The sequence below is a fragment of the Heterocephalus glaber genome, unplaced genomic scaffold, assembly GCF_053883595.1.
Source record: "Heterocephalus glaber isolate CG9 unplaced genomic scaffold, H.glaber_assembly_v1.0 deba00001509, whole genome shotgun sequence".
Taxonomy (NCBI): Eukaryota; Metazoa; Chordata; class Mammalia; order Rodentia; family Bathyergidae; genus Heterocephalus; species Heterocephalus glaber.
The window spans coordinates 37,551,277-37,575,658 of NW_028258325.1; positions in this window are offsets into that span (position 1 = coordinate 37,551,277).

Sequence of the window (24,382 nt, forward strand, 5' to 3'; positions counted from 1 at the left end):
TAAAAGCCAAGTCATCAAACTGAAGCTTCCTTGCACTGTTTCTTTGTTCCAAATATCATAATGTAAACACTATATACAATATCACAGTTAGCTATCAGCTCACAGGAACAAAGCTCAATCATTAAACAAGGAATGTCTGTGTGTTGTATATGATTTTCTATGAAATCTAGAGTCCAGTCTTCCATATGCACATATTTGACAGATGAGAGTGACGATTCACTTTACAATAAAATAATTAATAAAAAATGATACTACTTAATAATGTTATTTAGCATGTATGAAAAAGAATATTTCTTTGGGGTAATGTCAGGGTTAGGATGTACAATATCCCTCAAATCTTGTGTTTGAGAAGTTAAATATGATTGGATTACAGGGACTCTGAATGTGCTGTTAGGAGGTGGGGCCTGGTCTAAAGAGGTGTCCCAGGCTCCTCCCTTTTCACTGTGCTTTATTTTCTGCTACTTATTAGCAGTTTTCTTCCATCAGGCCTTTCTTTTTTTTTTTTTTTAATTCTTTTATTGGTACATTTTAGGTATACAACACAATTACATTTCTCATTGGGAATTGTACCGTTACATAATGCATCTTGGTTCTTATTTTTTCCCCATTCCTAGCCCTCCCTTCACGCCCTCCACCCTTCCCCATTTACTAAGACTTTATTTCCATTTTTTCCATTTCTCAGCATTTTTCCTTTCCCTTCTTTCCTTTCCCCTGCCTCTCCCACCACCCCTACCCCTTTGGACCTTTTCTTCCTATTTTACATTATCAATTATTCATTCTAATCATTGGTACATTTTAGGTATACAATACAATGACATTCATCATTGGAAATTTACACCTTTACATAGTCTCTCTTGGTTCTTATTTTTCACCCTTGCCCAGCCCTCCCTTCAACCCCTCCAGTCCTCCCTATTTACAAAGATTTTATTCCTATTTTTCCATTTTCTCATATTAACCCCATTCCCTTCTATCCTTTCCCCTAGCCCTCCCACTTCCTTCCCCTTTGCCCCTTTTCTTCCTATTTCACATTACCTATTATACATTTAGTCCTTATTTACACTTTCAGTTTCTCACATCAGAGAAACTATTCAGTATTTATTCATGTGTGTCCTATTTATTTCACTTAAAAGTATTGCTTCAATGTGCATCCACTTAGCTATAAATGTCTCTAATTTCTCATTTTTATGGCTGAGTAGTACTCCATTTTATTAAAAAACCACATTTTCTTTATCCAGTCTCCAGTTGATGGGCATTTGGGCTGTTTCCAAGTTTTAGCTATTACAAACTGTGCTGCTATGAACATGGGTGCACATATATCACTGTGGTATGATTCTTTTAATTCTTTTGGGAAGATCCTCAGCAGTGGAATAGTGGGGTTAAATGGAACTTCCAGTCCTAGTACTTTGAGGTATCTCCATACTGTTTTCCACAGTGGTTGTACTAATCTACACTCCTAACAGCAGTGGAGCAGGGTTCCTCTTTCCACACAGCACCACCAACATTTGTTATTGGTTGATTTCATGATAGCAGCCATTCTTTCTAGAGTGAGGTGGAATCTCAGCATTGTTTTCATTTGCATCTCTCGAATAACCAGTAATGTTGAACATTTTTTCATGTATTTATTTGCTATTTCTACTTCTTTGTCTGAGAAATGTCTGTTCATTTCAGATGCCCATTTTCGGATTGGGTCTTTACATTTGGGAGGTCTGATCTTTTTAAATTCTTTATTCATCAGGCCTTTCTACCATGCCATTTCCACCTCACCGCTGGCTAACCATGGACTAAACACACTGAAACTGTAAACCAAAGTAAACTTCTCCTTCTTTAAGTTGTGTGTGTAGGGCTCTTTGTTCCACCAACAGAAATGCTGACTAATATAGGTAACTGAATTATGGAGCTATAAGAAACTTAAGGCATTCTCTCCATGACTATTTTAAAGGAGGAAGGTCCTCTTCCCTCACCCTAACAATGTTTTTGTTCTGTGTACTTAAAATAATAGAGTTAAAACCATAAGGTCTAGGTGTTCCTTACTTTTACTATTTCTTTTTATATGCTTATTATTCTACAAACAGTTTAATTTCTACTGAATTCTGTTTTAAAAGTGAAGAGATGCCAAAACTCCTACAGGGGAATATACAATGCTCCACTCCCACCTTTATCCCCCTCTCTGCTATATCCCTTCAGTTAATGTCACCAAAGTTTTGTTGTGCGAACCCACATTTCACTCTATCAGTGGTCAGTCATGAGCAGTACAGCAATCGTGGGTCTTCATTCAGAAGCTTAATGGAAAATTCAAAATAAAAAAGATATTTAAAGAAAATGATTGTATTAGGAGTTGCTTATCTCAATTTTCTTTTTTTAATTCATTAATTTTATTGATACATTTTAGGTATAGAATATAGTGACATTCATTATTGGTAATTTACATAATATATCTTGGTTCTTATTTTTTCCCCATTTCCCTGCCCTCCCTTCAACTCCTCCACCCCTCCCTATTTACAAAGACTTTGTTTCCATTTTTTTCCATTTCTCATATTTATTTCTTTCCCTTCTTTACTTTCCCCAACCCCACTATTTCCCCTTCCCCTTCCCCTTTGGACCCTTTCTTCCTATTTCATATTATCGGGTTAGGTAGAACTCTTGAAGACATTGGCACAGGAAAAGATTTCGGGAACAAAACTTCAGTGGCACGTGAACTAGTACGAAGAATCAACAAGTGGAATCTCTTCTTATTAAAAAGCTTCTGCACAGCAAGAAAATGACTAAATGTTGAATAAGTGAAAACCCAGTACCTCCTCTGTGCTATGCCAGTTTTGTATTCTGGACGTAGCACCAGTCAATATCATTCTCACGTGGCCTCCACTTTAGTTTGTTAAATATCACCCACTGTTTTGGAAGCTGTAAAGTCTTCAGAGGTGAATAAGATATAGACTGTGTACTCAGAAGATTGCAAACCCAAAAACCAAAGCTAAGATACTTTGATGATGCTTTCTTGCATTTTCCATCTCGCAGGATGGTCATATATGTGATTACCCCTGACATTTACATGCTGTTTTAGTGGAGTCTGCTGTAAGGGACCAGCTATCTATGCTTTAGGCAACTGTTCTCTTGTTACTGTACAAGGAGTAAAAATTACCATTCACAATCACAAGTGATGTCAAATAGGTACTGTGTAAAATAAAATAGGTTGCTGGGGACTGTTAAGTTAAAAAATATGTGTTGTATTACTGAAATATGTTAAAATACAACAGTGAAAGGCACATTGCCAGCCAAATAAAGCACAGCTAAGGACCCCAGAATTTGATCTCTATGCCCTTAAATTTTTGGATTTGCAGGATTGACTGCAATGTTCAGAAGGTGAAAACTCTTGAACAAGTCTTTGAATTATGATCCTATTTATGTCTCCATTGGCATAAATAACTACAGATTAGCATAACATTGTATTATTGTATTCAAAAGTAGTTATTTTACACCTGGTATGGGCTACTAGAGATGGCGAACCTTTTGGAACTTTCAGTGATATAAACAACTTGTGGCGGCACGAGTGCCATAAGAGTTACCACCACTGGCTGAGACTGTGTTCTAGGTGCTTGGCATAGACTGGTGGCAAGCAAGATGACAATCTCCATGTCTATCAGGTTTTCATTCAATTGAGGTAAAAAATAAATAACAAAAATGACTGTAAAAAGAAATGGAAGAAGTTAATAGTAAGTAGAAAATGCTAATGGCTGTTGCAATTTTAATAGGAGATATGAATGGTAGCTTTGAAGCGATTCTCCAAATTAATGAACAAACAAATACAAATAGTTGGGATATGTAGCTCAAACTGAGAGAAGAGTCACTTAGGAAAGTAATTTGGGGCCATGTAAGACCTTTCAGAGTGACTGTTCATGTTGACTAAAGTCAAGTAAATGGAGGTAAAGGGTAAGGGCTTTCTAAATCATTTTAAAGACTTTGCCCTTTATCTAAGAGAAGTGGGAATTATTGCATGGAAGTGATCTAAATTATATTTACAAAGATGAATTCAGTTACTTTGTTGATTATGATCTCTAGTGAACAAATGTACAAATGTGGAGGAATGTTAAAGAATTAGTAAGCCAAGAAAAAAGCAATAGCTTCTAAGATATTTCTCCTAGGTAGCATGTAACTTTCTCATTGAATTCTTCCAGTAATAGAATGTCACAACATTTCTAGAACCCAAAGAATGGCTCACACCAAGGTGGTAGCTAGGAGTTTCATTTCTTGAGAAATCTGACAAGGTGCTGACTATGAGTATTAGATGACAGCAACAGTTGAATTATCATCTAATGACATGTGAATAAATGCTTCCATATTAAAAGGAAGTGTGTGCAAAAATCTCTGAAAGCAGAAATGAGGACTGAGAAAGATATCTGTTTTACCTTTAGATCCTCTACACTGTGTGGGGAGACAAGCATCACTCTACATGAGAGATGTAGGAAGTGTTTTTTTCAGGAAAGAACTATATTTCCATTTCAGCAAGAGAAATGAAGGCACTAAAAAGAGAAGAGTTTAAGAGTGAATATAGAACATTTTTGCTGATGTGAATATTTGAAGCATCAATTGAAGTTTTTAGGAATTGCATAGGAGTCAGAGATGAATATTGAATAGGCCAGGTGACTATAGAATTTACCTTTTAAACAGGCTGTTTCTGAAAACCTAAGGGAATATCACTAATGAGTAGCCTTTTTTGCCTCAAAAGGACTAGAGTGAGAGAGATGAGCAGTGCCCTAGAATTCAGGGTTCTTCAAGTGACAGCCACACAAATGGATAAAGAATCTCATAAGATCAATTTTGCTCAGTTCAAGGCATATAACAACAGCAGCCTCATAGAGTAGAGAAATGAGGCCCATCGTGGAGCTAAGACCTGAACAATGAGCTGGAACAGCTTTATTTTTATCTGTGAGCATAGAGAAAGTATTTCAAGCTCACTTGGAACAGCAGGAGCAGTGGTTTGGCCTCTTCACTGATTATAAAATACACGGTGCCCAGAATATAATGAACGAGGGCAATTATATGGGCAAGAAGGCAGTGGCTCAAGGAATTGCACATTGGGCTAAACCTCTTATTTATCCTTTACTTTCCTAATCAGGAATTTTTTGAAAGTAAAAAGTGGCTCTGCTTTTGATTATGGTGTGATGAGATACAAAGCTGGCTCTTCCTGGGCACACCATTCTGTACTGTCATCTGAATTTTGAAGCCCTTGAGAAGTGACTCAAAATTGTGGTATTTAGGCCACCTGATTTTAATTGCCCACCTGGTGGCAGTGTAGGACAAGACAGGATATTTTCTTGCCTCTCTGACCTGACATCAACATTTTCAGGAAGTCTGATGTCTGTATTTCCAAAACCTTCTGCAATTTATTAATTGTATTCATGGAATGCACCCATGAATTCTTTCTTTTGTGGGGACATTTATAGAGAGTATGCAAAACCACAGCACTCACCCTTAACCTCCAAAGCTAGTAGGAGTCTCTTGTATCACAGTAAAAATCAGGATTTATTCTCTTGCCAGGGACACTCAGTAACAGAACAATGGATGGGATCGCACATGTTCAAGTAAGGCATTTGACAGACAAAATCTTTTATTCAAAATAGATATAAATATTTCTCAAAATGCTAGTCTCCTTCCTTAAAAATGTCTTGTTGCTTTCTAATAAGATTACAGACAAGATGCGTAAGTTTGAAAAATCAGTGAGGGACTAAAAACTGACTCAAATCTTTGGGCTGTTGCTGAGTCAGCCTAACAGCAAATTTAAGCTGTGTGAGAGTACTGACTTCCAATAGCTCTATCTTAAAACTTTTTAGCTCTATCTTAAAACTTTAATGCCAGCTCCATCTTAAACATTAGTATCCAGATTGTTACTGACAGTGAGATGAACTCGCTTGGGAATCAGAGCGACCAAGAACTTTGTGATGAAAACTGCAGACAGGTCAGTTGTCCCTCAGAAAGGTCAGAGATGGCCAGGCAGACAGGTGGCTCTTTTGGCAGGACCATGGTAAAAGATTCATTTGGCAGCAAGCAATAAAAAAGCTCCAAGAAATTTGTCTCTTTCTGGGGAAATTAGTAGTAGAGGAGGATAGTAATCACAGGGAAGGATCATAAACAAGGGTTTAGTCTTTGGGAACAGAAGAAAAAATATTTTTAATTTTACCTTTCTACTAATATGCTCAAGAGCACGGGTTATGAAAATACTGACCAGTTTCCTCTAATTGCATCTGGGAGAGGCTCAGGACAGACAGTGTGGGGTTGGATGCAGATTCTGAACAGATGGATAGAGATGAGGACCAGACAAACACTGGCAGACCATTCGGCTATGTCACTGGTAACTTCTGCTTAAATAGCCATGGGCTTTTCTCTGGCACATTAACCCCCCAAACTACTGGGAATCTCTTGTGTCACAGTAATAATCAGGATCCCTTCTCTTTCCAGGGACCGTACATTATAAGAATCTGAACAGTGGATGGGATCCCACAAGTTCAAGTAAGATGTTTAACAGACAATAGAGGAATGACTAAAGGGGTCGGAAAATAGAATTCCCGAACAGACTGGGAGCCATCAAACTGGATTTAATCTTTCACATTAATCTCCACTTTATTCCACTAATAGAAAAATAAATTATTTTTTCTATAATATTCTTTGTAGTATCCCATATACAGAGATCTTTGTTGTGGAAACCTGGGAAAACATTAACAAACATAAAAGTGACTTTAATGAAATTTAGGCTTCTTTCTGGATTTCCCTTTGGCTTGCCGTTTTGTCTTGGCATTGTGCAGGTAGGCATGGAAATGTTCATAGATGTGTTAAAAACTGTTATTAATTGCAAATCTTTCCTTAGTCCTTAGCTAGAAACAATGTTCAGCCTTTCCAGAAACTCAGTAGTTAATTTTATGTTTCATTTACTCCGTAAGACTTTTGTCATTATGATGATTGTAATTATTATTAGCAACAAAAATAATCAAGGTACTTAAAAATGCAAAAGATATTTCAGAAAGGAAGAAAGGATAAAAATAGGTTGTCTCAAAGGGATTGTATGATACACATTTTATTGCCAGCAGCTTGAGATACGTTGGTGAAATTTGTTCCATTTTCACTATCAGGGAAGAAGTGATATTAGTCATACAAAGTCATTGCCAGTGTGATCAAAAAAATGATATTTTGAGTTTGGGTATTGGCTTCAGCTTGATATGTGATGAAAGCTTTTTATACATTAACACAGAAGTTTTCAGAATGTTCATTCCAGTTCTATAATGGAGCCATTTATTGAAGTCATGTAGTGCTTTCTTCTAGGAAGATGAAATTGGTGTTTGGAGAACTATCATGGAATGAATGCTAAGCCTTTCCTGCCGTAGTCTGATGACTTAATAGGAAGGGAGACACAATGAATGCTGAAAGGACAGGAGAAAGGTGGAAAGCACAGAATAACAAAATGATCTTTTAAAAGATGCTGGAGTGTCTTTTAGTCTTGTTACATAGATTAAAAGTTTTACTTCTGTGTAGTAGTGTAGGGAATAATTGCATATTAGGTTATTGAATCACGACATTGCAGTTAGAAGCTCTTGTCTTTTGAAATAGCAACCTAAATAAGGACAAAAAATACATGGTGGATTTGAAGCAATGATTTTCAATACTGAGAAAAACAACAAGAAAAAAGTTAAGAAGTGGTCAATTTGAGGTATAACTTTAGCTCCATGCTAATGTGTCTTTGTGACATCAATAAAAATAACTAATCTGCCCTTCAAAGAAAGACTTAGAGCCATGTTCATATAAAATGAGCTGAGATCATTGAAGTGAAATTGGGAATTCTATGGCATTCTTCTTGTATTATCTTTAAAATTCACGAATCACTAGCTACATCTCCATGAACTGCTTTCTGTAGCATCTAAAATGTTGATAATGTGGGTGTTTGTGAAAATTTTATTTGCTTAACAGCAGGTCTGGGAATGAACTGTGAAAGACACTTTTTATGTTTAAACCATTGGTTGTCCACTGATTCATGTCCCCTTCCCTCACAGCCCTTATGCAGCTTGTAGGCCACACACACACACACACACACACACACACACACACACACATCATATATATGAAATTAAACCAGTATTTTAAATGTAGGATATTTTGTAACATAAACTTTAGATCCAAGACTCTCTCAAGAGAATAGATTAATGTGCCCATATGTCAAACATTTTTTGTAGCTAAATAACAGCTGTCCTTCTTAGACCAGGCATGCCTTTCACAGTTGTCATGGTCCAAATCAGTTTGTTTTCTTACCAACACACTGAAAGCAGGATGTCACCTCCCTTATTTCACTGGACTTGCTTTGCCTTTTTGTTACATGTAGTTTGGTCATTTATGTATCCTCTCTTAGTAACTATTTGAGTTTTCATTTTCTTTATATTAGAAAAGTGCCTTTATAGCAGATGCTAGATATCTTGAAGGCAGGAGCCAAAGCAAATAGATGTAGCTCATTTGAAAGAGCAAACACAAAGTATTTGGTCTTTGCTTCTAAGAAGGAAGAGGAGAGAAGAAAAGAAGGGAGAAAGATTTTGTAGTGTTAGGAATACAATGTGGGTTAATATGGCCCAAGAAACTTCCCTAATGTGAAAGACACCATAGATCATTTCAAAAGGAGGGTTAGTTTATGTTAGCTTCTATGGAACAGCATGATAACTGACCACGTTCCATCCAAGAATAAAGCTAGAAAACAGATGAAACACCAAAAATGTTAGCCACACCCCCTTACCCTCAGGAAATAAAAGAAAGCGGAGAGGTCTTTTGTCTTACAGAGTATTTAGAAAGGAGTCCCAGGAAGATATTATTTACTGCCATCACATTTTTTATATTATGATTTCCACTGAATTATAAAAACTTCTACATAGCCTTAGAACTTTGACAGTTCTGAGAAGAGAAAGCATTCAAGGTTTATTTTAAATATTCATTTAAAATAAGTTATGTTATACTTACTTCTGTCTTTGAAAGTAAATAGGAAAAAGGTGAGTGGATCCAGTATATCTGAATTTCAGCTCTTTTGGACAAGCACAGGTGATATCAAATAATAGACTTAGAAATTCCTCTTGGATAGTTTGGAATCATTTGAGAACCTGTTGAAAGAGTTCCCATGCAGCAGATGTTTGTTGATTCCATATTGAAGCAATGGTATCCAAAAGTGGATTACTATACAATGAAAGGTATCTCAAGCAACATGAAGTTGCTGAGTTGAAACATTTTATTCCTTTACTTGATGAAGAGGTAAAAGTAAATCTTAGTAAATTTTCAGGTAACTTAAAGCCAGAAATGTAACTGAAATCTGATCTAGGAGCCAGATTCAAGTATCGCCAGGAGTTTAAATGCAAGTAAAATTAAATCTTACCTGTAGAATAATCTTCCATGATGCTCTGAATGTTCCTTTAAACTTTATAGCAACATGAATGAATGTTAAATAAGTGGGAGAAATATGGACTCCTAATAATTTAATAGGTTTATGTGATTGCTCAAATAGCCGTGTTAGTCTTAGGATAAATGAAGAAAAACAACGGATCTGTAACAAGTGTGAAAAAATTTGACTTCACATCTCAACTCTGATAAGAAGTAAATTCTGCCTAGAATGCAATCTTGAGGGCAATCTGAGGCTGCATCTATACATGGTAGGAAGACATTGCCATCAGACATGTTGTGACATGGTCACAACAGAGAAGGGTGACACTTTTTGGACTTCTTGTCCTGGTGTAGAATGAGCCACATGGTGGAATAAGTACTGTCTCTCTGGAATGTTTATAAGTAATTAGAATCTATATTTTTTTTGTGACAAGTTCCATTTCTAGAAATATTTTTAGTCCTTCTCCTTGGATTCTGCCTAGGTCTACAGCTAAGATGAACTGGCATGAGTTCTCTTCTGAAAATTTGTTACTGACTTGACATAACAGGCCTTCAACAATTTAGAAATTTCTATTGTGAGAGACAATACTTTGAGAAAGACAGACTCTGAATGAGGCTTTCTAGTTCAAATAGAAATTACTCCGCAGTTCTCTCTCTTTTTTAATTTCCGGTACTGGGGATCGAACTCAGGACTTTGCGCTTGCCAGACAGGCACGGTGCCACTGAACTACATCCCCGGCCCCACAGTTCTCATTTTTGTAAAAGGATTAGCATCACAAAATAGAATAGTAATAATAATACTCGCCATGTAGAGTTATTTAGAATTAAATAAATGAATACATATTTGTGTGAGTGCATACGCATATATGTATGCATAGCCAAATGCCTGTGATAATTTTTGCATCAAAAGAAGCATAACACTTTTAACAGGGATAAAAGAAGAGATTTTATTTAGAGCAATACATACCATGTGTTATTATTCTCAATCATGAGGTTTTTCTATCCTTTAATTTCAATTATTTCAACTTTTCAGCACAGCACATAGTTTGCAGTCGCTTTCATTCTGCCATTGATTTAATTTCTATTCATAAGTTGTCAGGTCTTCCTGAGGTAAACACATATTCTACATTGAACTTTAACATTAATCTTTAAAGACAATGATTCATTAAACTTATCAAATAAATTGTTATTATCTTTTTTATAAGTAGGAAGATCTTGTGACCTCTCTCTTATTTTAAGGAAATTTTCACAACTTCCAACAATTAATTAGCCATAAGAAAACCAATATGGTCAAAGTTGATGGGGTAATAAAATAGTGAATAAAATCAACTTCCTATGAGAGGAAATTTACAACAGGAAAAGAACAAACAGTTTTCTACATGCATTTTAACAAATGTGGCTTCTTACTACAAGAATAGTGTCAAGAATACAACTCAATAGTCTCTAGATGGCATCATAGAATTTTGCCTTTTTTGGTAAGGTGAGTTAGAGAGAGACTTAACTTGGCATTGATACAGCAAGGAATATATTTAACATAATTATTATAGTAATTGATAGGTAACTATTTTGGAAATTTTGTTAGTCTAAAAAAGAAAACTACTCATTTTAAGATTACCTGCATTGAAGCTGAGGTATTTGGGTACCTGTCTAGACCAATACATTTGTGCTTGTTTTCACTTAAAATGCCTGTGTACACCAAACATAGAAATAATGTTCCTCTTACTCATATTCCAGCAAAATGGTGAGATATATCTCTACTAACAGAATATAACAATAAATGTTAGTTATTGAGATTGTACTTAAACACCGGGTACTTATGTAGGTAGTGTTCTGTAAATAATTATTGAACTTCAATAAAAAGTCATATTTGTTATATTCAAAGACTATCAGTGAATGATGCATTCCCATGTACTCTTAGTATTATTCATCCTTATAGCTTAAAGAGAAGTCCTGTAGGTTTCCTGTGAATAGAATCTTGGATTATATCCTTTCAAAGCAGAGCCTGAAACAGAAATTTAACATATGGTATTGATGAAGGATGCACTCTTTTGAAAGTCTATAAAGGAGGAAGCAAAGCAAGACCGCAGAAGGGGAGGCCACTTGAAGTCATAGTCTCTGAGAAAGCGGCACCTTGGCTTGATAGGCAGGGAAATATATTTGTGGCATAAACTGGACCTGGTAAGTTTTTTTTTTTCCACTTGAGACAAGGTGACTGGTTTTTTCTAACTTATATCATGTGGACATTGACTATACATCAATTTGGGAGTGGCAGTGAGGTGTGATCTCCATTTGATGGCTGCTCTAGAACAAACTCTAGAGAGCCACTCTGCTCCATCAGTGTTCAGCAACACCCAGTAAAGGAGCTGGTCTAAGACAGCAGAGTATTCTTTGCCTCATTCTCTAACCAGCTGGCATCCTGGCTCCTTATCTGGGACCGAACATTAACCAACAGGGATCAATATCTTATAAAATATTTAAGTCAACACTTGCTAAAACTGACTAAATTTTTAGAAACAATTATAGTAGGAAATGTTTTGATTATTCTTGATTTTCATTGCACAGTATATAGCATGGTGTTCACATGGGAGGAAAGAAATTGTGAAACAGAAGATATTCAACTTGGAAGGTATGTCTTCAAGAAGATGTAAGTGCACAATGGAAAGAGTGAGCTATTGATCAACAAACTCAGGAATAGAATAACTAGGATGAATAGGATTGCCTCTTGAATGCTTACTTAAGGTTCTTCAAATGGTTTTAAAGCCAACCATGTATGAAAAGTTTAAGGATTTCCAGAGGCAGAAGTAATCTAGGCGTAATGGCATATTTTGGGTTTGCCAAAAGCTGAAATCTGAAGATTTATAGTCCACTTTATTTGGCAATCACTGTACCTGAATTAGATCTTGGTTTTGTGCATACTTTTTATGCTGTCAGTTTCAATCATCTATCTTTTGCAAATATAAGTGTATCATTACAACAACAGACCAAGAAAATAAAGGTTTGCTGGAAGATATTTGTTTTCAGCTTGAACTTGTGTCAGAAATATTCTGGATCTAGGTTTTAAGTGTAGAAGTACAGATGACAGTTGGACTACTACTGCTTTTGAAAGCATTATAGAACAACTATTTTGGGAAATTTATTTTATTGGAAAGTTAGATAGTAAATAACATTCATTTGTGCCTTTTAATCATATCACACTGTTGTATCTTCAAAATCCTTTCATATACTTACATATATATACCTAATTTGCCCTTTATAGAAAATCTTGTGAGATAGATACATTAGAATATTGTTATTTATGTTTAAAAAGAAGATATCTATATAACCTAATTATAAGTAACTTGCAGTTCACACAGCAATAAAATAATAGAATTTTTGTTTTCCCCACGATTGCTGATTAATCTATGTGGAAAATAACATTTAAATTACAAACTGTATTCCTCCTAGCCTGCCTTCTTGCCTCATATATACTGCTCTTTCTCTGCACCATTTATTTCTATTTACACATTCCATTCAACATTCTTTTTCAAATACCCTGTCTTGTAAAAATTCTTTGATTCTTCCCCATTACCCATGAATGAAGTCTAAACTCCCATCAGGATAGTCATACATAGCCTTTAGAATTAGGCTATAATTTGCCTGTTCAAATTTATACACTTTTAAAACTGTTTTGGATTAAGCATGGTCACCATCATCTTCAGTATTTTATTAGATTAAAATATACACTCTCCCTCAGTATACTTAAAGCTCTTCATTTATTTCTTATATACATCCAACATGAACTACAAAGATTTGACCCAAAAGCAACCAGTTTATTGTCTTGCCAGAAGGAAAACAGTTTCATGCTATAAAGAGAGGGTAGGAGGATTTCGTGCTGAACAACAAAAAATGTGAATTGGTGGAATCCAGTCAATGAAAGGAAAAAAATCAAAATGGAATAGTCCAGAAAGAATATCACAAAATCCTTATATACACTCATATAATCCTATAGTATCTTGAGTTATCAGAGCACTCTGCATATATTAACATCACTTAATCCTCACAACAATTGCCATATTTTTAGGAAGGTAGATGATTTACTTGATGCCATATGGTTATGTAATAAATGAGCTGGCATTTGACCTCAGGCAATCTATTTACATTGGAACAAACAATATCTGAGATATGGTGAGAGACGCCTGTATTCCAACTTTTAGTACTGATTCATATCAGATGATGACATAGCTTCTATCTTGTTTTTGAATTTTTGTGAGGGTGTATAATTTATGATATATACCCTTTTAATGGAGCTCTTTAAAATTTACTTATATTTTCATTTGTTTTATTCAAAATAGCCTTGGTGAAACTTGCTGTAATGGCTTGTATCTAGATGTTCCTCCAAAGCCTCATGCACTCATAGGTGGGGATATTTGGAGGTAGCTGAATCTAGAGTATGTGAATGTGGACTAAGGCTGTATGAATATGAATTATGGGTGTGATAACTAAATTATTATTTGATTAGTTTATCATAGTTCTGGGTTAATGGGAAACCCCACTCTGAGTGTGGCTGGAACCACCTACAAGGCTTGTAGCCTGGATGGGATAAAATAGAAAGGGAGGGCTGCATCTGCTGCTTTGCTGCTTACTGGTTCCTTCCTGCCTTGCCATGAACTATTTCTTCTCACCCATACTCCTCCGCAATACCACCCTACTTTGAAGCCAGTGACTATAACTTCTACCAACTGTGAGCTGATATAAACCTTCCCTCCTTTATCTTTGGGTGTTGAGTATTTTTCTCAGTAATGATAAAGGTAACTAAGATACTTGCCAATTTCCATTAATGATACCTAATGTACAGTTAAATTGAAATGCCAATGGCATCTCTACCATTTATGTCTATTGAAATGGTACAAATCGATTCTGTTTGTGGCTTTTCTGAATTCTGTTTCATATGATCACTTTTTTTCTTCCTATTTGTTTTTAGTACATTTCTTATACTATTCAAAGCATTGAGACATTTTATTTTTGACATTTTAAGTATCTATTTACATACTAATAATTTGAACTCCATGAAATGGTCAACACAATGATTTTTCTATTATAATGATGACTTTGAAGGAAATTGATTGGATGATATCTTAATGATCTATATATCTGAATATCTGATTAATAGCAAGGGCTCAGTTCATTTTGATTACATTAAGCTCTTTTTATATAATGAATTTTTTTCATACTTTGGCATAATTTTCCCCAATATTCTCCTGGGGTTAATAAGATATTTAGAATAGATTCACTACATGTCTTTGGTTTTCTACTTCTGAAGTTATTTGCATCCCATAAAGCAAAACCCTGAAATTAGTTATTCAATGTTCCTGTGTGTAGGTAACCACAAGTGTTTATTTCAATTTGGCTGAATAAATGTAAAAAGTAGATACTTATTAAAAGCACATTCATAGGGAGTTTCTGAGTTACTATTTTCAATAATATCCAGGTAAATATGTCAGAATATTCCAAATAAAGCAAAGTCCTGGTTCTCAAGAAATTTATAGCACAAGAAATCACATATGGATGGAGTTCTTTGCATATGCAGAAATATAGGTCTATATCACACAGTTATGTAAGATTTCAAAAAGAAGTTACTTTTGAATTAAGATTTGAAGGATAAGTAAGAATAGAGCATGAAGAAATATGAGGCATTCCAGGATATAGAGTAGAGTATATAAAAAGCTGAAGAAAGTGTTGAGAGCCACAAATAGAACCATGGAGACAGAGCACAGCTATGAGAGAGGTTAGGGATGAATGACAAGAGAAGTCATTAAACATTCTAAGTACAGTATTGATAGTAAAGAGAACAGTATTGATAGTTTAATGAGAACAAAAACATTTCTTACAAAAGAATGTAGAAGATGTTGAGTTCAATGAAGCAAACTTCCCTGCAGTATTTTAGATGATGAAAAACACAGGGGAGACCACAGAGGAGATGACTGCTATAATCAGAACAAGGAAAATGAAGACCTTGTGTAAAAGTTCTGCAAGCGGAATCAGCAGCAAGTACCTTCAAGCAATATGTTTCAGCTGAGCTTAATTGTAGTTTTGATTGGCTTGGGAGGTAGAAGGTTTACCAGTGGGATATATGTTGGTTTTGCTTGACTGTGTCAGTTTGATTGGCTTGGGATCCACCCAGGGAAATTTTAAGGAACACTTCTAGGTGTGTCTAAGAGGGTCATGGCAGCCTGACTTCGGGGTCTATGTCTGGCCATGGGCTCCTTTCTCTCTTGTGCTGTTGCCATGCTCTGGTCCCAGCTCTGTGAAGTAAGCATTATTCTAACATGCCCCTCCCTTACAATGTTTCTGTCATGGAGTCAGGTGACCTTGAGGTGAAACCTCTAAGTGCAATGTAATCTCTCTTTTAAGTAGGGGTACTGGATATTTTATACCATTAATGACAAAGCTACTAATACACAATCTGATAAAATATACATAACAGTAATTTAAAATGAATCACATGACAAATAAGAGTCATATTCTTGTGTTTACTATCAATTATATTGAAGTGATTTGTTTGTTAAGAATAAACCTGTAGCTACATCTTGGAAGCAGCCTATACTGTATGCCCATGAACATATGAATAGATTAAGAAAAATGTGGTATTTACACACAATAGAGTACTACTCTGTCATAAAGAAGGATAAACTAAAGTCACATGTCGGAAAATGGAAGTACCTTGAGATCTTAGTATTGAGTGAAGTAAATGAAGCACACAAACTTAAATACTGCATAGTTTTTATTATATGATAAACCCAATATGTAAAATGTAATATAAAAGACAGATAGTAAGAAAAAAATAGAAACAAAAATATCATAATCCAGTATAGACACTGTATCTAAAAGAGTAGCTTTATTTAGCATAATTGTCTTACATGTTTTACATTTTTTGCTTATTAATCTGGTTGTTAATATGTATGTATGATAATTAACTTTATAAGGATATACGAATTAATCTGATGCTGGCCAAAAGGAGGGCTGGAAGGGAAGGGTTAAAAAAGAAATGAGATGTTATGTTCCATTTCCCCACAATGTATGCAAAAATTGTGTACCACAAATATGTATTAATAAAAGTAAAAAAAACCCTTGTATTGAGCAAGCTCAAATAAGTAACCCAAATGATGCACCTCAAGGTCCTAGAAAAACCAGAACAATCCAAGTCCAAAGCTTGTACAAGGAAGGAAATTATAAAGATCAGAGCAGAAATCAATGAAATTGAGACTAAAAAAAAAAATACAAAGAATCAATGAAATGAAGTACTGGTTCTTCAAAAGAATAAATAAAATAGACAAACCCTTAGGCAATTTTACCCTAAAAAGAGAAATACCCTAATCAATATAATTAGAAGTGAAAAAGATGAAATCACATCAGAAACTACTGAAACCCAGATTATTAGCAACTACTTCCCAAACCTGTCTGCAAATAAATTGGATAATTCAGAAGATACAAATAGATTCCTAGATACATATGAACTACCAAACCTGAAATAAGAAGATATAAAAAAACCTTGAATAATACAATAATGGCCAATGAAATTAAAGCAGCAATAAAATACCTACCAACTAAGAATAGCCTAGATTCTGATGATTCACTGCTGAGTTATGTAAGAACTTCAGGGAAGATCTGTTGTCATTACTTCTCAAAATCTTTAATGAAATTGAAAGGGAAGGAGTACTTCTAAAGTCATTCCTGGAAGCTACCATTACTCTGATACCAAAACCAGAAAATGATCCAACCAAAAAAGAGAAATACAAGCCAATCTCTTATGAAGATAGATGGAAAAATTCTCAATAAGATACTGGCAAAGAGAATGAAAAAAATCATCAAAAAGATCATACATCATGACCAGGTAGGCATCACCCTATGAATGCCTATTTCAACAGATGCAAGTCAATAAATGTAATACATCATCTAAACAAAACCAAAAAGTCAAATGATCCTCTCAATACATGCAAAAAAAAATCCTTGATAAAATTGAACATCCATTCATGAAAAAACCACTGAAAACCCCCCTGAAAAAAATAGGTATAGTAGGATCTTATCTCAGTCTGATAATAATCATTTATGACCAACCACTGCTAAAACTATATTAAATGGAAAAACTGAAATACTTTGGTCTAAAATCAGGAATGAGACAATGACACTTTCTATCACTTCTCTTGTTCAATATAGTACTCAAAACATTACCCAGAACAATCAGGGAAGAGAAAGCAAGAAAAGTATTATGTATTGGAAAGGAAGTTAAATTACCATTATTTGCAGCTGACACCATCTTTACATAGACGACCCAAAAAATTCCACCAAAGAACACCTAGAATTAATAACTAAATTCAGCAATGTAGCAGGATACAAAATAAATACACAAAAAACAGTAGTGTTCTTGTACACCGATAATGAACTCACTGGGAAAAAAAATTAGTATATGTACTGCCGAAGCAAGCACAGAAAGAAATTAGGAAAACAATACCATTCACAATAGCATCAAGAAAAATTAAATACTTAGGAATTAACCTAACCAAGGAAGTGAAAGACCTTTACAATAAAAGCTACAGTACTTTGAAAAAAACACATCAGAAGAACACATCAAAGAGCATATAAGAAAATGGAAAAATATCCCCTCTTCCTGGATAAGGAGAACCAACAGACAAACGACCACACTTCCAAAACTGATATACAGGTTTAACACAGCCCCAAACAAAATACCAACAGCATTCATCACAGAACTAGAGAAAATAATCCTAAAATTCATATGGAACCAGAAAAACCAAGAATAGCAGAAGCAATCCTGCGTAACAAGACCAAAGCAGGAGGCATCACAATCTCAGATTTGAAGTTATATTACAAAGTCACAGTGATAAAACAGGATGGTACAGGCAAAAAATAAGACATGTAGATCATTGCAACAGAATAGAGGATCCAGCAACAACCCCAGTCACATGAAGCTATTTAATCTTTGGTCAAGGGGCCAAAAAGATAAACTGGAGAAAAGAAAACCTCCTTAGTAAGTGGTTCTGGGAAATTGGCTATGAACATGCAGAAGATTGAATATAGATTCACATATTTCACCATTTATTAACTGAGATGAAAATGTAACAAAGATATAAATGTTAAAAGAGAAATAATCTGCTGGAAGATAAAATATGTGAAACTCTTGGAGACATAGGCATAGGCAAGGATATTCTGAACAGAACCTCAGTGGCATAAGAAATAATACTAAGAATCAACAAATGAGAACATATAAAATTAAAAACCCTCTATGCAGTAAATAAAACAAAGAACAGAGTGAAGGCACAACATACATGATGGGAAAATTTTTTTACTAGCTATTCTTCAGAGGACTAATATCTGTCATACATAAATAATTTTAAAAATTAGTTCCCCCAAATAAAAGACCCAATCAAAAAATGGGCATATGAGATGTATAGAAACTTATGAAAAGAAGTTCGACGAAAAAAATTTCAACATCACTGGCCATAAGAGAAAAGCAAATTAAAACAATGTTGAGATTCCATATTACTCCAAAAAATGACTATTATCAAGAAATCAAATAATGCTGGTGAGGATGCAGAGAAAAAGGAGCCCTTCTACCATGTTGGAAATATAAACTCGGACAACCACTATGGAAATCACTATGGTGATTCCTCAGAAAACTAAAGCTAAAAATTTCACTTGATCCAGCTATTCCTCTTCTATGTATCTTCCTGAAAGAGTTAAAGACACCATATTACAGTGATACATGCATACATGTACTTATAGTCACACAATTCATAATAGTTAAACGTTGGAAGTGGCTTATGTGCCCACTGACAGTTGAATGCATAAAGAAAATGTGGTATTAATGTACAGCAAAACAGTCCTTTGTCATAAGATGAACAAACTTAAATCATTAAAAGAAAATCCACCTTGAAACCATAATGTTAATCGAAATACATAAGACACACAAGTTTAAACATCACATGGGTTCTCTTATATGAGAAACCTCAAATATAAATAAAGAACAAAATGAAAGACAGATAACAAGTAGTAGGGAGATACATTTTTTTCAAATGGAAATAGGATCAAGAGTTGGGGGGAGGGTGAGAGGGAGGGGAAGAGAAGGGAATGGAAAACAGTGTTGAGATGTGTTATGCACGTGCACCAACAAGGAGTACTGCGAACATATCTTAATAAAATCTAAAAACCAAAAAAGGATTTCATTAAATCAAAGCAAAACAAAAATAGGAAAATAAGCATGTGAAACTGTTTTTAATAGTATCGTATGTGTGTCTATTGTTTTCTATGATTCTTCTGAGATATTAAATGCTAAAACAAGTGAAAAAAAGAGAATAAACCTGTATTATTATGAGTTCAACCTAATTGTGAAAGGTGCAGTAAAGTCTTCTGTGAATTGAATATATTTTATTCAAAAAGAGTGTACATAGCCCAGGATAAATTGTTGCTTCTCTGGAGGCTGTCTTTTGAATGTAGTTTCATATAGGTTGAAGTTATCCTGTTGATGAGCAAAACTCACTTCTAATTAAAACATGCAATAATATTAATCAGAAGTTAGTTGTGAAATGATATTGGCAGACATCTTCACCTTCATTTATTTTTATGGGACTACATTATTAATGTCTCATTTTAAATGAAAGATTAAATAGCATGTTGTCTTTAAAAAACATGTGCCTGGACTGCTGTTATTCATTACAGAAGGTGATTATATCACTATTTTGAGAAGTAGAATAACTGGAGAATGTGTGTTATGTCAGTTTACTGGTTTTGCTTTTATATCAGGATCATGTAACATCAAAAGATCTTATATAACATATATTTTTAGACCTTTCATTTAGTTGAATTAAATAAATATACTAAAAGAGTTAAAAATAATTTTTTAAGTTGTTATAGGTGTCAAAGCATGTTTAAAGGATGAAAAAACAAATATACATAAGTACATGCCAATTTTAGTAATTAATACATTAGGGAGTTTTAAGAAAAATTTCAGTAGTACATACATATGAAGGCAATCATGAATGATGAATACATTAGAAACAAAGGCAAAATTGGTCTATATACATATGAAAATAATTGCAGATCATTGGATTCAATTCATTTACATTACTAGTAGTTTTCTAAAATTTTGCTAGAAAATAGTTTGAAAACAATAAAAGGCACCCTTTTCATCTTTTTCTTTTTAAATTTTTTTGCAATCTTTCACCGAATTTTCATTGACACTGGAAAAGATGATAGGAATTAACATTTTAGAAGCATGTAGTCAGGGTAACCTCCTCCTCTCAGAAGGCACTGTGGCTTTCAAATCTCCTTTCCCTTGCCAAGAAGATTGTAGTGCAAAGCCATTCCAATTTATGAATTGGAAAATAAACATTTATCACAGTGTTCACAGCGTCACAAACTGTATGTGGAAACTGTGTGCCAGTTGCTGGGTAACTGCTTACTTGTGTTGTAACAGTGAAAAGGAAATATTGTGCTTCTTATTTTGAGCAGGGAATATTTTGGAGCCTTCTGTGTTTTTAGGAGAGTAGCAACATAGGAGAGTTCATTTATTCACATAGTTTAAGAATAAGAAAGATAATAATTTGTTCAGGTTAATTTTGCAAGTGGAGTAAGTGTAATAGCTACAATTTTAAAAGCAATAGTAATGTGAAATAGTGAAATTCCACTTTACACAGTAGAGAGCAATGCACTTTCAAATTTACGCAATGTATTTTTATGAAATCTCTAAGGCCATTTTAGTCTTGTTGATTTTCTTGGAGTTTTTGAGCTACTTTGGTAGATTTGCTTGTACATTTATTCAAGTCATAACAAATTTGAAATGAAATATTATAAAGTTCAGGTAAATAGTAATTGAGTTAGCAGATCCAATGACTCGATGGAAAATAATGAGAAAAATCTTCTATTGCAGACAGTTATGAATGGATACAACTATGCTGTAATTCAAGGAAAGAGTACTTGTCTTTAATATTTTCTCCTTAAAGAAAATATGGAATATAGATTAATTAAAGATTAGGAAAATAAAAAGTTAAGCTTTAGCAATCTTGGTGGTTATATCAGATATATTAAATATATTAGATATATTAATATTATATATTTGATATATATTAAATATATTAGAATGTAATTATATATTCTAATTTGTAATAGTGGTCAGTTACATATGATAGAATACTATGACTCTTAATGGTGTACAGAGCATAAGAAGAAGGAGAAGAGTGGTTTCCCTAGTTTGGAAAGTGGGGATGAGGTGGGTTGTATAGGGTTTGGAAAGAGAGGATGGTTAACAGATACAGGAATGAAGTTAACTACGAGGAATAATTTCTAATGCACACAATAGGGTCATTATGGTGAACAAGAAATAATTGTATGTTTCAACATAGCTAGAAGAGAAGATTTAGAATGTTTCCTACATGAAGGGACAATAAGTATGTGAGGTGATGGATATGCTAATTATATCTGATCATTTTACTTTATACATGTTTTGAAATATCACATCAAGTTCCATAAATATGTATATGTGTCAGTTAAAATAAAAACATTGAAAGAAGCTTACATATTAGAGAGAAAAATTATAGAACAGAGAGCTTGGTTAAAGGGTGAAAGGAGAAATCAAGAACAGAAGAAAACATTCTATTTAGGAGACCAAGTAATGATGAAAATCAGGAGAAACATAGTGATCTTTAGCAACAGTAATTAAAGTGCAGATCTGCAAAGGGTTTGCTTACTGATGTTATTGGACAAAGATCCAAATAGTCAGCAATTATGGCAAGAACTTTAAGTCTTCTGGCAGGGGGCCACCAGAGCAGGTTGCTTTGCAATATACAGGAGATCTCTTTCTGCTGCAGTGGTGGGGGTTTCTTGAAGAGGACGAAAGTGAATGTGTTGGAGACTCGGGTTGGGAAGGACACCAAGGGAGTCTATGTTAAGAAGCACCAAGCACAGATTTAACTAAAGCCAGGTTGTGGAGCTGATTACCACAAGTCTATATGATGGATGGTCACATATACTTTTGAATGAATGGAAGATTGAATGTGAGAAAAAAATTTTAAGAAAATTTATGAAAACTTAGCCCAGTAATTGTGTTAAATTAACAATATAAAATGATACATTTTATTATATTTTTAGAACAGTTGTGTCTATGGTATTTTGTTTCAGTTTTAAAACTACTACTTCTCTCGTGTTTTGTAAATATGGAAATAAAATATGCACAAGCATTGACAAACATGATTATAGTTTTATTATTTATTTTGTCATGGATACTAGTGAGTTTACATTTCAAAAGCAACTTAATGTATGATTCAGATAAGTTCAGTATGATTTTAAAAAGTTAATAATCAGATTTTATTATAGGAAGATAGCTATCATCCCAAAGATGTTTCTCAGATTAGTAGCAACTTGGGGTCATTTCTATAGTCCAGAGCTTTGGCCCAGACTTTACAAAAGTAAACAAGGCTGCTATTTTTGCTTAAAAGAAACCACATTTTAAAGGAATAATTTGCATCCATACAACCATGCTCTCTCCATTCATAATATTTCTTTAGGTTTTGATCTAGGGTATTAGAAATACAGTAAACTACAAAGTAAACAAAAAAGGTGGCATCATCTCACCAACAGCATTCTAGCAGGAGAGATAGACACTTAGCAAAATAAATAAAAATAGGACCAGAGTTTGATCAGCGGTACAAAAAAAATATCATGCAGAGGTACAAGTTGTGGAGAAAAATATCACAGGTAAAGTGAATAAGAAGAGTCTGTGGTATTCCTTTTATAAAGAAAATGTCTGTAGAAATCCTCAATGAGTGGTTAAAACTGGAAGAAGAATTGAGAGGTTATTATTTGGTGGAAGCAAGAGAGTGAGCTACAGAATTCTGGAGGAAGTTATTCCAGACCATCTAAAGTAGTAAATGCAGTTATTCCAGACCGTCTAAAGTAGTAAATGCAAAATTTTAACTTTTTTTTTTTTTTTTTTTGGTACCTGGGATCAAACTCAGGGCCTTGTGCTTGTGAGACAGGTGGCAGAACCACTGAACTAAATCCCTGACCCATGAATGCAAAATTTTGAATTAAGATGATTCTGGCATATTTGGAGGCCATAATCCTTTGAAGTCTGATATGTCAAATCTAAAGAAGTAAAATCATCATTGGCTCAGGGCTTTTTTTTTTTTTTTTTTTTTTGGCTCAGGTCTTTGTAATGAAAGATAATGATTCAGGTCACATGGGCTTACTATGAGTAAACAGAACATGCCATTACTTCTTATTTTCAGACCTAAGCCATTCAATTTTATCACCAAAAGCCATAAATTAATTTTAACAATTGTGCATGAAATTGAAAGAAGAAAAAGTTTCACAGTTTTCCACAGCAATCAGTTCACATAAGCTCTTAAAATGTCTGTTCCTTCCTTATATTTTTTATCTTTATTTTTCTCATAACTCTTGATTTTCCACAAAGTGCTAGTTTGGAAATCTTGGCTCTGCTGATGTTCATGAAGTGTTTAAACATTAAAAAAGAGAGAGAGAGAGAGAGAGAGAGAGAGAGAGAGATGACTCCCTTGAGTCAGAGGGGACATTTTCGGAATTATCAAGTAATAGAATGGAGGGCCTAACATTTCAGTAAGTATAAAGACAAGACCCTTTGGCCTGGGAAAGTGCCTAACTACTAGTATGGTTCTTTGATTAGCATGAAATCCAATCAAGGGTAGATAGTCCATTAAAAGTAATATTTGCTTCTGTACAAAGTGAGAATAAATGCACTTACTATGCCTGTGGTGTATATTTTTCTTTATTTAGATGATAAATATCTATAACATATTTTTTGGTATTCTTTTTAAAGATTAAGGGTACAGAAATAAAGCAGAGGAAAAAATTGTCTAGTTTTATGAAACTTCCCTAACAGAGGGAGAAAAATAACACATTATATCAATACTTTTTAAAGTAGACATTAGTTTTCAAATAAATTCTTTTGGTTCAGGTTACTGTT